The sequence below is a fragment of the Heterocephalus glaber genome, unplaced genomic scaffold (genome assembly GCF_053883595.1).
Source record: "Heterocephalus glaber isolate CG9 unplaced genomic scaffold, H.glaber_assembly_v1.0 deba00001281, whole genome shotgun sequence".
Taxonomy (NCBI): Eukaryota; Metazoa; Chordata; class Mammalia; order Rodentia; family Bathyergidae; genus Heterocephalus; species Heterocephalus glaber.
In genome coordinates this window covers 6295-20818 of record NW_028258239.1, presented here as the reverse complement: position 1 = coordinate 20818, position 14524 = coordinate 6295, and the positions used below count along the sequence as shown (strand labels likewise).

General features: G+C 40.7%; 2 pseudogenes; both read left to right on the top strand.

The window, feature by feature from the left end:
- The first annotated feature begins 284 nt into the window (after positions 1-284).
- On the top strand, positions 285-1200 carry LOC106008742 (olfactory receptor 2G3-like; annotated as a pseudogene).
- Positions 1201-4352: 3152 nt separating this feature from the next.
- Positions 4353-14043, top strand: LOC147828129 (olfactory receptor 14L1-like; annotated as a pseudogene).
- Positions 14044-14524: the final 481 nt, after the last annotated feature.

Genomic DNA, 14524 nt, shown 5'->3' with positions numbered 1-14524 from the left:
ACAGCTCTAGACAGCATGCTCACACCCACAGGGACTGTTGTCAGCCTCAGATGACCCCACAGGTGGAAGCACCCGAGATTCCCTTTTCCGAGGCTGACTCACTTGGCTGGAGCAGAGGGACATTGTATGAGGTCCCAAGTCAGAACCCTGGAGGGACAGAGGAGCTGTCTGGACATGTCAGCACAGGCCATCCTCTCAGCTCTCATGTCCTGCTGCTCTGGAATCAACTGTCCCGTGCCCCTGCCCAAGGCTTTGCGCAGGCCAGGGGTGTGGCACCCATCGGGATGGGGTAGGTCAATAACAGCACCCCACCTGGCTTTATCCTCCTAGGCTTCTTGGACCACCCAAACCTGGAGCCAGTGCTCTTCAGGCTTGTCATCCTCTGCTACCTCCTGACCCTGCTGGTGCACGTCACCATCATCGTGGTCTCATACCTGATGCCCTCTGCTCATCACCAGGTACTTCTTCCTCAATAACCTGTCCTTGCTGAGCCTCGGCCTCACCACCAGCCTGGCCCCTCAGACTGTGGTGAACCTGCAGGGACCAGAAAGGACCATCGTGTATGGGGCTGTGTGGTGCAGCTCCATGTGTCCCTGTCCCTGGGCTCCACCAAGTGAATCCTCCTGGTTGTGGTGGCCTTGGATCACTATGTCACCATCTGGAACCCCCTGAACTATGTAGTCCTCATGAGGCTCGGGTCTGCCACCAGCTAGCCTGGGCCTCCTGGCTGAGCAGAGCAGCCAATTCCCTGGTCCACTCCACCTTCACCTGGTAGCTGCCTCTCTGCGGTAATCACAGGCTGGATAGCTTCATTTCTGAAGTTCCTGAGGTTCCCAAGCTGGCTTGTTTGGGCACCATGGTCAATGGACTGGTGCTTTCCATGGTCAGCATCCTGTTCTCCATCCTGCTCCATGTGCTCATCCTCAGGTCCTAAGGCTTTGGAGCACAGGGTGTGCTGAGGATCAAGTCTGCAGAGGCATGGCACAAGGCCTGCAGCACCTGCTCCTCTCACCTGATAGTGGTGGTCATCTTCTATCCACCATCATCTACATGTACCTGCAGCCCCGGGACAGCTACACCCAGGACCGAGGTAAGTTCATCTCGCTCTTCTACACTATGGTGACCCCCGCCTTAAACCCTGTCATCTACATGCTGAGGAACAAGGACATGAAAGAGGCTCTGAAGAAACTCCTCTCATGAATGCTGCATCTCCAGTGCGTGCAAGGTGTGTAGAGTTGACACTGAGCTGGAGACTCTCAGTGGGATTGGCCAGACCCCCGGTCTAAACTCTGCCCCAGTTGATTCGCCGCCCTCTTATTGGTCTTTATGACTGATTTTTGTCTCCCTTGTATGGTTAGGCAAACTGTACATGAGTCCATTATAGTGGAATCTTGGGCCAGGCAAACCGTGCTGTGCATGTGAGTACACTGTTATCCTCACTGCAAGACCCATGGGTTCCTTCTGACAGATTCTGACGCTCGGGAAAGTAAATCATTAAATTTTACTGACTTTTCCTGTAGCATAGGAGGTTTTCATTTTTAAAAATTGCAGTGAAATGTCCAGTTTCCAGTGAAATAAAGTTTGCATTTTCTGTCTAGTACCCTCCTATTAGAGTGTCACATTGGAAAATAGATGATTTCTAATATGATTTGTCTTCCAAAGAAGAATAAATGCCTGCTCACACTTCCCATTAACATCACAGCACCTATTTGTTTTCATAAGTCATTTACCATTTAAAGATACATTTCAAGAGTTCAGTAAGGGATTATAGAAACCAAACACACCAGCCATACTATTTCTTATAACTCAGTAAGGGCATCCCATTCTGTGGACTAAGGGTCATTGTGCACATCATAGATTCAGGCTTTTTGGAAGAAAAGATAATCTAATATTAGTGTTACAACGATGAGAATAGTTAAAATTCAAAAGACATCCTTTGCTTTTTGTGAAAAGTAGCTTTACTGAGATGTGATGACACACACAGGAGTGCACGTGCATCCACATGCACACAATTGAATTTTACCATGCTCTCATCACCCAAGAAGGGCTCAGTTTATGGTCCTGTTTGTGCTTGTGAAGTGTCCTTGTGCCTCCTGCTCTTGCTCTGTGAGGTCACCACAGGAACCCGCTAAGTCTACATGCATAGCCAGGTGGAACCCTGGGGCTCTTGCAGGACATGGAGCCCAGAGTGCCTGCTTTCCAGTAGCTGAGACTTTGCATTCACTCAGCAGAATTCTGGCTTCCTCCTCCTACACACCTCGGCTGAGTCAGGTCTGGTGTCCACTCACATGTCCACAACTTATCTTCTTCACTGAACATCATGTCCCTCAGGTTCCTCCATATCATGATGATTAAAGAATTTCTTGCCTTTCACAGTGGAACCCCTGCACCCTACATTTGTGCACTTGAAACTCAGAAAGTTGGGAACAGAGCTCTGCAGTCCTGGAGGGTCCTCTCTCTCTGCTCTTTCCTGCCCCAGGCCCTGGACATTCTGCACAAAAGAGAAAACAGCACTGACAACACATTGAGTGGGCAAAGCAACCTTTAGCAGAAAGACTAGAGCTCAGACCACATAATACTTCCCTTCAAAATACATCACAATTTATAGCTGTTTTATTACAGCACGGTACAGACATAAAAACAGATATCTTGACCAGTGGAAGAGAAGAGAGCCCTCCAAACGAACTCACACATTTGTAGTCCAGTGATTTTCAACAAAGTTGCACAGAACACACAATGGGAAAAGGACAGCCTTCAATAAAGGGCATTGGGGAGGCTGACATCCACATGCTGAAAAATGAAACTGAGCCCTATCTTACATCCAGCACAAAATATTCATGCAAAATTGATTAATGACTTATACATAAGACTTGAGACTCAAGATCCTGGAAGACAATGTAAGAAAAATTCTCTTGACATTGGTCTTTGCACAGCCATATTTTAGAGAAGATATTAAAATCCCAAACAGCAAAAGCAAAAATAAACTAGTGGGGCTACATCAAACAAAAAAACTTCTGCATGGCAAAGAGAAATAATAAACACAGTGAAGACACCTTATGGCATGGAAGCACATATTTGCCATCATGTATCTGATAAGAGGTTAATATCCAAAATGCGGAAGGCACTCACAGCTCAGTAAGGACAAAAAAAATAGGAAAGAGGATGAAACAAAAGCCATTCAAGGGGGAAGGTTACAGTGACAATTGCCTACACTGTAAATAAAGAAGGATCTCCTCACACAACCTAACTTTACGCCTCAAGGAATTGTGAAAAGGGAACAAATTAAACCCACGGTTAGCAAGATGAAGAGAATAAAACTGACTAGGGCCTAAATAAATAAAAACAAATAGGAAAACAAAATTGTCATATGCCTGGATGAATCTGCCAAAATGAGACCATTAATCTGTGTAATCAATTACAAAAAGGACTTCAGACCATGGAAAACAAAGTATCAATTGCTAATTCAGTGCAATGGTACCACATTGAATAGGACCATAAAAGCCCAAAAATCAGTAATCCAGGATTACTTGAAGTTATTAATATCTCCAATTGTTCTTTGGTAATACATCTAGTGAACAATGGAAAAATACTGAACACACACATACACAGGAAAGAAAAAATAGAGCCAGGAGTTTATAAAGATAAATGAATCTGGCTAGACTAATAAGAAAATAAAAGAGAAGACTCAAAGGATATAATTATAAACAAGACATGTCACAACTGATAGAACTGAAACCAGAGAAATTTGCTCATACATCCCCAGACTGGGCAGCTGTAACAAAAGCATATTGAGTACTGAGACTGAATCAGGAGGAAATTGAAAAATCTGATGTGTTCAATAACAATATAGAGATTATCTTCCAGGAAAGAAAGCCTAGGATTATATGACTTTACTGATGAACTCTTCCAAATACATAAAGGAGAGGTAATATAAATCCTCCTCAAAGTCTGCCAAAAACTGAAGGCATGGGGACATTTTAAAGCTCATTATATGAAAACCAAAGGTAGACAAGGACACTCCAGAGAGGCAGATCACAGGTGCATTTCCCTGATGACTAGAGATGAAAAACCATCACAAAATTAGTAAATTTCACAGTGCTTTTTATGCCTCCAACTTGGGGATCAGGTGGAATTTATCCCTGAGGTGCAAAGAGAGCTCAACCCTGAAAATCACAATCCATGGAGTGGACAGAATGTGTGTGGGGGGGGGGGGGGTTGGGATTGGGACTTTGAGGGTGCAGCCTGAGAGCAAGCAGGCACTTGGGACCCTGAGCAGTTAGGAGAGAAGAGTGAATTGGGTGTCCTGCTGAGTCCTGAGACAAGAAGGTGGAGCACAGGGGCACCTTGGGGAGATGAAGGAGCAGAGAGAGCCAGACCTCCTCTGGCCTTCGGTCACACCCAGGCACTGTCTTGCTAAACTCATTCCCAGGCATTGCCTTCTTAAGCACTTTGTGAATCCTGTTCAGACCCCGCCTGCAGGTAACTGGACTTAACCCTGTCCAGAGACCATGCCCCTCTGAGAGAAAAAAATGAATAGTGAATGGCATTCCCTTGGGCCCCTTAAAAGTGTAGGCATCCAGTGTTGGGAGCTCACTCTGGAGGAGCTGCTCTTCTATGAGCCACTTGCTATCTCTTTCCTGGGTTGGTCCAGGCAGCAGTCAGAGTGGTTTCTTTTTTATAACAAGTCTTCATTTTACTTTGGTCTATAATTTGCACCTATCGTGATTTCCAACTTATCTAGACAAGGATTCATGGTAGCCTGTAACAAGAGACTTGATTGTTTCCATATGTTGAGAAGCAGCATTTGAGAAAATGTACTGTCCTTTCTTGATTAAAAAAAAAAGAGCCATAAATTAGGTGTAGGAGGAACGTACATGGCATTTATTATGGGCCATAAATGAGAAGTCCACAGCTGACACTATATTGCATGGGTGAATGCTGGGAGTTCTTTGAGTTTTAGGATCAAAACAGTCAACCCATGCATCACTTCTACTCAACATATGATTGGAAGTCCAGTCCAGGGAAATTGAGGAAAGAGAGAAGAGAATGCCTCTACATGGGGACAGATACTAATTGTCTCCTCTTTGCAGAGGACATGATTTGGAATAAAAAAAACCCTAAAGACTCTGCCCAACAGTAATCAGAGGCAATGGACAAGTCAGTAAAACCAGCATACGCAGTCAGCACCCACAATGCAGCCTTTACATCTTTATGTCAGCAGTGAACAATTATTTTGAAATCTTTGGTAGAAAATTCATGGATTTCCACTCCTCTGGGATCAGTTACTGGAAATGTATTGTCTTGCAAAAGCATTATGTTTAAGCTTGTGCATGTATGTGCATGTGTGCATGCATGTGTGTGCATGCATGCATGCAGGTGCATGTGCACACATGGTGGAGCGGCTGGTGTGCTATGGCTTCAGTTCTGGTGGGTGACACCAAAGCTCAAGTCCAGTGGAGTCCTGCACCTCCCCAGAGTCACGTCAGGGAGCTCTGGGGTGCTGGTGCCAGGGGGTGGGAGCCCAGGAGTCCAGTGTGCAGAAGGCTGAGGAGCACAGGCCTTGTCCTTGTAAGGCCTCTCTTCTCCCTGCCTCTCAGCCATGCTGGCTCCTCTGGAATTTTGGGGTGTGATGAAACAACTGATAGTCATGGGGCTGTGACTGCCAGCCAGGGCAACAGTTCATGTGTCCTGATCTACTCGAACATCCATTCAAAATGGAGTAAGGACTCTGATACGAGACCTGCAACTCTGAACATTCCAGAAGAAAGGTAGAGGAAACACTTCAAGACTTAAGCACAGGAAATGACTTCCTTGATAAGCCTCTACTGAGTCAGAGAATAATACCAAGAATTGACAAATGGGATTGAATAAAGTTAAACAGCATCTGAGAAGCTACCCATGGTGGTCTATGGCTATAACCTCAACACTTAGGAGGCTGAGGCAGGAGAATCATGAGTTTAAGGCCAGTCTGAACTGCACAGCAAATCCCTGTCTCCACAAACAAACAGTCAAACAAACACACTCGTCTGCATAGAAAAGGAACAATTATCGGAGTGAAGAGACAGCCTAAAAAATGGGAGCAAATCTTTGCCAGCCACTCTTCTTCCAGAAAATTAACATCCAGGAAACACAAACAACTAAAACCTCACCACCAACAACAGTGACATCAAACAAAACCAATGACCCAATGAAGAGAAGCACATTTGGACTGAACAGATATTTTTCAAAAGAAGTACAAATGACTAATAATTACATGAAAAGATGTTCAACACCTTTAGCCATCAGAGAAATGCAAAACAAAACAACATTGGGCTTTATCTCCTCCAGACAGAGTGGCTGTCATCAAAAATATAAAAATCAATAAATGCTGGTGAGCATATGGGGAAAGGAATTTATCCATTCTTGGTGGAAAAGGAAATTAGTGTAATGATGGAGAGTCCTCAAAAAAACTAAACACACAGCTATAGCTTCATCTAGCTATGCCACTTCTTGGTATATTCTCAGAGTAATTGCAGTCAGCATGCTCTAGAAGCACACGCATAGCCATGTCTATTGAAGCACAGCAGTTAGTCCACAGAAGCAGCCTGGCTGTCTATGAACTGATAAATGGGTGAAGGAGAGGTGGTGTCCACACAATGGAGTATAATTCAGCCATAAAAATGAAATAGTGCCTTTTGCAGGAAAAAGAATGGAATTGGAGATCACCATATTAAGTGAAATAAGCCATCCTCAGAAAGCAATATGTAGCATGTTTTCTATCATATGTGGACCCGAGAAAAGAGATGAGAAGCAAGTACAAAGGGAGAGTTAGGAGGAAGGGAGACGTGGGTGAGGGGAAGGGGGGAAGAGGCTGAAAGGGGTGGGAAGGAGGAAGGTGTGTTACAAGCACGCATGCCTATGCAATAAACCCATTTGTCTGTGTAACTAATGCACCCTAATTACACATCAGCTTTCTACTCCTTTATTTGGCATAACAGAGATAACAGTCCTATTCATCAAGGGGCTAGATATGTTAATATCAGATATCTACAAAGATAAGGAGCAACAACTTTTATCACTACTCAAGTGACTATAAACTTGTGGAAAATGTAACCATAGTTTCTAAACCCCAGCATACTCATCCTTTATGACGTAGACATTTCCATTCTGGGGGTTTATGCTACAGCACCTACAGATTCAGCAGCAGGACTGGCCAGAGTAGCCTTAGTTATGGCATCCCCAATCAGGGGAGAATCCAAAATTTCCTTAGTATTATTACGAATAAATATGTTAATATTTTTATACCAAGAAATTTTTTAAAAATAGGAAAAAGAAAAATAGTCGTAAAAGTTACAAGTGTACTGGGCCAGGGATGTAGCTCAGTGGCACCACACCTGCATTGCAATACAAGGTCCTGAGTTCAATCCCCGGTACCAAAAAAAGAGAGAAAAAAGTAACAAGTATCAATCTCAAAATTAGAATATAGAAAAAAGAAATGGCACAAAAATAGACCGTATAATGTCACATATAAATTTTGAGCCCAACCCGTTTTATGTTTCTAAGGCTCAGGCACTGGGTAAATGTATGGAACAGGGAAGAAGCACCACAGTGCATGCTTGCAAAGGACAGCCCTGGCTGCTCATGAGTCCCCTGTCCTGACCTGCATGGGGCTCCACATTCCAGTGTGATAACTCAGCCAGCTCTGGGCTTCTGTGTCTGTTCTGTCTGCTAGAACAGAGTAAAAATGGGCAAAAATAGATAAAAGAAATGTCTTTGGTTAAGATTTAAATAAATGTTTAGACCCCGCTGGTCATAAGGCAAATGTAAATCAAGTCCGTGATTGGCAAGGGCTTGGGTTTCACCTCTGCACACCAGAAGCTATTTTACAGCTGTCCAAATGGGAAAACCCAAAACCAGAGGCCTTACGCTATTAAGGGTGGAACGGCATAAACTGAGAATATTTTTTCATAATTCTCTTGAAAAGACAAATGCTTAGTTTTTCAGTAAAAGTCAGAGGTTATTTATAATTTGAAAGAAATGCACCACCTTTTTAAATCTTAAAAAGAATATTTACTTAATGCGCAGATGCAGTAAAACATATCCTATAAGTCATAATCAATTTGTCCTTTAAAAATCAACTAGAATTAAAAATGTACTCTTTTAGCTGAACAACAGTGTTTTATTTGAAATTTGGACCAAAAAAATAAAGGAAGGATGGAAAGAAGGAAACCAGAAAGGAGGGAAGGAAGAAGGAAATAAGAATGAGCATGTGAGAGTACGGAAAACAGTTTCTCTTTATTATAATATAGTTGAACAAAATATACTCAAATTAAGAAAAGATTTTACTAAGATTATCGAGGGTTTTGTCATAGCAGGTACACAGCTTATCATTTCTCCTGGGCACATTCTCATGTGTAGCCATGGAGGTGTTTGTTCTTGGCACACACTGAAGCAGAGTTAGAGTGAACAAGAGTGGGAGCAAGGGAAGGAGAAAAGAGCGGAGAGAGGGCAACATCAGATCCACACACAAAAGCCAGTGCTTTGTTATCACGAAATGACCTTGTCTACATTTTTAACAGCTTCTTGAGTTAAAGCCTGTTAATCTGAAATAAGGGGAACTACACCTATTCTTTTGATTTTTTTATTCCATGAGGCATGTTTTTCCATCCCTTTCCTTTTATTTTATGCTCATGAAGGTGGCCAGTCTGTTGTGTGCAGCACACTCCTGGTGGCTTTTAAAAATTCCACTTTGCCTCTGTCTTTTGAGTAGAGAATTTAATCCACTTGCATTCATAGTAGTTATTGGTAGGTAAGATTTTACAACTCCCATTTGTGAATTGTTCTCTGTGGTGTTATACATTCATACTTCCTTTCTCTCTTTCTGCTTTCTTTAGGGATTAGAAAATTTCCTATAACAATTTACTTTGACACCTTTCTTTCTATTTTTTTGCATTTATGCTACAGATTTTTGTTTTCTGATTATCATGAGCCATACATAAAACACTTTATAAAATATTATGTTGATAAATAAAATTAGTCACAGAAAAATATTTCTGTTTTTGCTCCACCCTATTTTATACTTTGGATGTTACCATTCACACCATTTCGTATAATACATTATTGCACCTACTATTATTTTAATAATTGCCCTTACATTTCACCTTGAAGACACATCTGGCTTACAAACCACCCTTATAATATTATAGTATTATGAATTTCACTGTGTCTGGACTTTAGTTAGTTTTATACTTTTATATGCTTCTGTGTAATTAATTTTCTTTCTTTATTTCAGTTTGAAGAACTCCATTTAGCATTTCTTATAAAGGTGATCTAATGTTGATCCCCCACAACTTTTGTTAGTTTGAAAGAGTCCTTTATCATCTTCCTTTGTATGGACAGCTTTTCTAGATATTATACAGTTGGTTGTTTTTATTTCTTTTGTTTTGATACTGGTCATATTATCCCACTATATCCTGGCTTACTAGAGTCCTCTTAGAAATCTGCTCATGGCTGTAGAGGGTTTCCTTTGTATGTACTGAGTCTCTTCATTCTTGTTACTTGCAAATTTCTCTCTTTGCCCTTGACTTTCTGTAATTTATCTGTAAAGTATGTAGGTGATGATATATTTATATTTAATATAACTCGGCTACTTTGGGCTTCATGTTCATTTTCTTTTCCATTTTGTCTTTAGATCCTTTAATAAATTTGAATTATTGCTCAAATTCATATTTGTGTGAGCAAACAAGATTTAGAGTCCTACTCCACCATCAGGCTGATGCAATTCCTGTAGATAACCATAAATTAAAAAAATAAAACCCAAAAGTAAGAAGTTCATAAAAATGTATAGTAGAATTAACACTTTCTATTTATCAGTAACACTATTAAAAGAAACACAAAATTGTAGAGTGTAAAATATATTTACCACCCCTTTCATCAACAAAGAATTAATGTTCCTAATATAAAACTAATTCCTACACACTAACAAAAAATAATTTTGAAAGAGAAAGTATGTAAACAGCACTCTATAAAAGAGGCAATCTAAACACACCTCAATCCCTAGAGAGGTGAGCAGTGGCATCAAATTAGACAGGGTTAAATCAGAGTAAAGACACTCAAGTGTGTAAGTCATTTCAACATGTTCCACCCATAATTTCAAAAAGTACATGGGAAGCCTGAAGACAAAAGAGTAACAGATCAAACTTACACTTAAAATGTTCACTTTTCATCTAATTTGACTTGAGACAGAAGGGGTTGTAAAGAAGGACAAGAAAAATATTAGGAAATGAATGTTGGGTAAAAATATTAGCCTGAGAATATAAACAATGGAAATTCAGTGCCACAATCTGTGTTTGGATTTACAGCTGGTGGCTGAGTACAATTTTAAATCATTTTATTTTCAGCATTAATTTTAATCCAGTTGAACCTCTTGGTGTATGACAGATTATACTGTTCAATTAATTTCTATTTTTCTATTGCATTGCCAAAAGGGATCTATCCCTGACTGTTATTCCCAGGGATTAATTAAAGCACTACTGTTACTTGGTCCCAAAGAACACGGACTTTACCTTCAGAGACCACAGAAGTATGAAACATTTCTACCAGTAGAGCTCATTTATTAATCACTGTTGTGTCACAAAGATAACGAAGTAAATCACACAAGATAAAAACTAGGGATGGTGGTCACTTAGTTTAGATTGCTGGATCAGGAGAGAGCTATTTGCTATCTTAGCCATGGGCTACAGCCACCCTGTCAGAACACAGCATCTTTCCATTTAATCTGAAATACATTCAGATAAATGGAGGGTCGTTCTCAGACAAAGAAATAGGAGTTTGAACACCGAAGTTGCTCTATGACCCAGCCAGACAGAAATCAACCCCAACCATGTGGTAAGTTTGATTCCATAGTCTTATAAAATAAAACCATAAAATGTTATTTTATTTTTCAATCAATGGGTTGAATTTATGATTTTCACATCATGTCCTTACTTAATTTATTGGTGCAGCCCACACACTTTAGAACATGTGCAATTTCTTTTGTTTGGATGAAGGTGGTGTGGGAATTGGGAATGAGCGGTAGTTTGGTTTTGAAGACAGGACAAAGTGAGGTCCTTTATGGTGAGCCACATATGGGGTGGCGTTTCTTTTCGGTGGTAAGCTTTCTGGAGTGTATGTGTGCACATTGGATGTCAAAGGCATTCTGTGCATATTTTGAACCACTTGTATTTACAGAATTTTTTAAAAACTCATAATAAACTGGGAAATCCCAGTTCCTTTTCTGAACTTTGCAGGATAGCCCTCACATTCACATGACTGATGTCCCCATAAGTGTCACCATGGAACCCATTAAGAGTCTATGAAGTAAAGAGCGTGAGCCAGCTGTGCCTTGGTGGGTGTAGTCAAAGCAGGCATCCGGAGTGAGGTCAGGTCTGTTTCTTGGACACAGAAAGCTTTTCTGTGTCTGTGGGTGGCATGTTCCCTCCAAGAGCAGTTACACCAACACCCAGTTTAAGGAAGGTTCCAGCTTCCATGCAGTTTCTAGCAGGAAGATGCCCAGCTGACTCTCCTGGAAGCAGAGGAAGTGCTGGGTGCCAGGAGTGGAAGCTGGCAGAGCAAGACATTGCATACAAAGAAGCATAAAGAGCTTCCAGACATGATGGAGATGTTTTGCTCTATCTGCAGTGGTGTCTTGGCATTTATGACCACCAGAACTCCCAGAATAGTATACTTTCAGCTGATGCCATTTATGTTTATAAATTATTGCTTCATAAATTAAAAAGGGCAAAACTCTATTTCAGAGTTTGGTTTGCCACACTATACAAGTCTAGGAATTAAACTTAGGTACCTTTGTATGGCAGTAAAACAAACCAAATAAAAACAAACAAGTACAAACTAAATGGAAGGCATATTACAAAAATTAGCATAGAAATTGCTTAATATTTATAGGTGATGTGCATACATGCATGATATTCTATTTTTTATCTTAAATTTTTAGATGAACTCTGAAGACAAGGAAATAAAACAAAAGATTAGAGTGATTACATACACATTTGTTAAGTAATCCATAGCTAGATCTTAATTATATCACTGATCTTCTATGCCTCTGCCATCCACTAGACGTCTTTATTTAATAATGTCTCTGTAAATGTCACCTAGGTGACACCTCTCTAGGCCTGGCTCATAGACGATGCTCTACAAGTTTTACTACAACAAAAGTCAAAACCAATCTCTTCCCCACACCACATACTGCCACCATGCCTCAATATTTCTGCTTTGTCCTTCATATAAGATTCTACTTGCTATTTTGCTTTACTGTGTCCTTCTCTAGATTTCTTAAATTTTAATTCAAGAATCATTTCTTGTAGAGAGAGAGGGAGTTCCATGGGGTTGGGAGGGGTTCAGAGTTGGGCCAAGGTAGGAAGGGGACAGGTTACTCTGCATGGATGGAAGCATCACATCGAATCCCAGTAACTGTATGACTAAAACACATCAATAGTAAGGTTTAAAGAGAGCAGTGCTGTACAAATCATCTAACCCTGTCAGTATGCCTACTATGTGAGGTGTTTAACAAATGCCTCACTATTTTTATGAAAAGTTGTGGTTACATCTCATTGATACCAGTTATGAAATATTGAAATTTTTAGTGATTACTAACACCACTGTGGTTTTATTGTTACCCAAAATAAGAAATGTGAAAAGCCACTTGAAACCCTATATTTTAACTCAGAAGCAAATAATATGTTTCAAAATAAATATGTATACTCAATAAATGGGAATGAAATTAAATACACATGTATATTCACTAACTGGGAGTGAAAGTGATTTTTCTCTATGCATGTGTATATTTCTCATTTCTTTTGTTAATACTATCCATTTCTTTGTTGATTACTTCATTTTTAATTCTCTTTGTCATTCTTAATTTTAGTTGTACCTCTTCCATGCACTGCACTAGACGGGATGCACTTACTGAGAATATACTTTTTATTAGACCTATGTTGTGTCTTTGAGATTTTGATTTGAAGAGATAGTTTCCACATTTGTATATGCATGATTTATTTATATATCGAAGTTTAATTGTTTTAGAAATGCCCTTCTAGGCAGTCATATTGCTATATCTATAACCCACTCTACTCCCTCCTCAGCAATAAATGACAGGAACAAAACAGAAGCTGCTGAGTTTCATCTTTCAGAGTTCTCTCCTTCTAGGGAAGTGCAGACTGTGCATGGTGTCTTACTCAGCAGTTTACCTGGCAGCTCTCATGGGGAACCTGCTCATCATCATGCTCACCTTAATGGATGTCCACCTACAAACCTCAATGTATTTCTTTATAAGAAACTTGTCTTTCTTACATTTTTGCTACATTTCTGTTCCTGTTCCCAAATCTATTGTCAAGGTTTTCACCCACGACAGCTCCACCTCTTTCTCTGGGTGTGCCCTGCAAGTCTTCTTTATCAATGACCCGGGGGGCACAGAGTCAGCCATTCTCAAGGTAATGGCCTGTGACCACTATGTGGCCATCTGCTGGCCCTTGCACTATGCGGCACCTGTGTCAAGAAGGTGGCCTTGTCCTGGCTCGGTGGCAATGCCTCTGGGCTCATGCATGTGGCAGCGACATTCTCCTTAACCATTCTGTGGGTCCAACTGAGTCCATCAGATTTTCTGTGACATTCCACAGTTCCTAAGCCTCTTAGACTCCAAAGTAATCACCAATGAGATTAGAGTCATAATTTTTATTACATGTCTTGTGATTATCTGCTTTTCATTGATCACTTTATCCTATGTGTACATTTTCTCTACCATCATGTGGAGTCCATCCAAGGAGGTGAGATCCAAATCATTTCCCACCTGCATTCCCCATCTTGTGGTGGGTGGTAATGTTCTTCCTGACATCTGGAAGTATTCCTTAAGTGAAGCCAATTTGAAGTTCACCCTCCTTTGTGGACCTTCTCCTGCCTGTATTCTACACAGTTGTGCCCCCCACCCTGAACCCCATCATCTACAGTTGGAGAAATAGGGACATAAAGGCAGCTCTGGGAAGCCAGTGTGTAATGAAGACTGATGAATGATCCAACTCCCAGACCCTGTTCCAACCAGGTTTCTACATGCTATTCAGCTGGAGGCCAGCAGCAAGATCAGTACTGTGAACACACTGTCTTGGATTTCAGTAGAAGGTACTTTGAGCTGTGCAAAATACTAAAACTTATGCTTTTAGTAATTTTTTAATTCATCAGGTTTATTGATACACTTTAGGCATACACTATGATGATATTCATCATTGGGAATTTGTATCTTTACGTGATATATTTTGGTTCTTCTTTTTTTTCCCCCATTCCCCTGCCCTCCCTTCAACCACTCCACTCCTCTATATTTACAAAGACTTGGTTTCCATGTTTTCCTTTTCTCATATTTATTCCTTTCCATTCTTTCTTCCCCTTACACCTTCCCCTTCCCCTTCCTCTTTGGACCTTTTCTTCCTATTTCACATTATGTATCATGAATTTTGATCCCTATGTGTGGATGTCTTAACAATCTTATGATTTACATTTT